Raw genomic sequence first — 1,275 nt, 5'->3', positions numbered from 1 at the left:
TTGCTTATTCGGGGCTTTTTTCCATTCCATACGAAATTGGAGATTGCCTTTTCCATCTCGTTGAAGAATGGGGTTGGTATTTGTACTGGGATTGCATTAAATGTGTAAATTGCTTTTGGTAGTATTGCCATCGCAAAGTTTTAACAAGAAGTTTGCACCATTGTGTGAATACAAGTTCACGTGAATTTAAGTCGTTCTTGGCACAGAAAGTGTTGGAAAGTCTGCACTGACTGTACAGTTTATTCAAGGAATTTTTGTTGAAAAATATGATCCTACGATAGAAGATTCTGATAGAAAGCAAGGTGAAGTAGATGCACAACAATGTATGCTTGAAATCTTGTATACAGCAGAAATGGATCAATTTACAGCAATGAGGAATTTTGTACATGAAAAATGGCAAGGATTTGCATTAATTTATTCCATCACAGCACAGTCCATTTGTAATGATTTTGAAGATTTGAGAGAACAGATTATTCAAGTTAAGGACACTGATGATGTTGCAATGATTCTGGTTGGTAATAAGTGTGACTTAGAAAATGAAAGAGTTGTAGGAAAGGAGCAAGGTCAAAATCTGGCACAACAGTGGAACAACTGTGCTTTCGTAGAATCTTCTGCAAAGTCAAAAATAAAGGTTAATGAGATCTTTTATGACTTAGTGTGGTAAACTAACCGAAAAACTCCTGTGCCTGGGAAGGCTCGCAAAAAGTCATCATGTCAGCTGCTTTAATATACTGAATGCATTGTAGCTCTGAGCTAGGTCTGAAGAACTGTTGCCCAATTAAACAGTGCCAGCATTCCAACTTTGTTAAACCTACAGCATCTTAAATAGACTTTCCTGTGGTACTTTTAAGAGGCAGATGAAAGGTACTATATCAGTTTGCACATTTTGATTACTTTCCAGTATCACAAGAGAGATTTTTACTTCTATAATAGTCCTAGAGTATGCAACTGGTAAAACCAGAGGCTACATCCAGTAGCTGCTTAAGAGACATTCTTCATCCACCAATGATGTACATGTATGAAAATGGTGTACTGTATATTTTAACATACCCCATCTTTTGTATTGGAGAATTCAATAATGTAAATCCTAAAAGCACCACTATTTTAGCATAATAAAAGAAAGTCCAAAAAGTTTATATATATAAAATTGCTGAATGAAAAATGCTGTGAAAACTAGGCCAGGGGCTGATTGTGGTACAGACCACCAAATACTCATATGACCTTGAGTCTGTCCTACCTGAATTTCAGAACCATCTCAGAAACAGGTTTGTTTAG

The 1,275-nt window shown here is 36.2% G+C and overlaps 1 pseudogene; it reads left to right on the top strand.

The window, feature by feature from the left end:
• Nucleotides 1-727, top strand: part of LOC102848089 — a 54,727-nt pseudogene extending 54,000 nt beyond the window's left edge.
• The last annotated feature ends 548 nt before the right edge of the window (nucleotides 728-1,275 follow it).

The sequence above is a fragment of the Elephantulus edwardii genome, unplaced genomic scaffold (genome assembly GCF_000299155.1).
Source record: "Elephantulus edwardii isolate Elephantulus edwardi_28Jun2011 unplaced genomic scaffold, EleEdw1.0 scaffold00238, whole genome shotgun sequence".
Lineage (NCBI taxonomy): Eukaryota > Metazoa > Chordata > Mammalia > Macroscelidea > Macroscelididae > Elephantulus > Elephantulus edwardii.
This window is presented reverse-complemented; position numbering and strand designations above follow the sequence as displayed.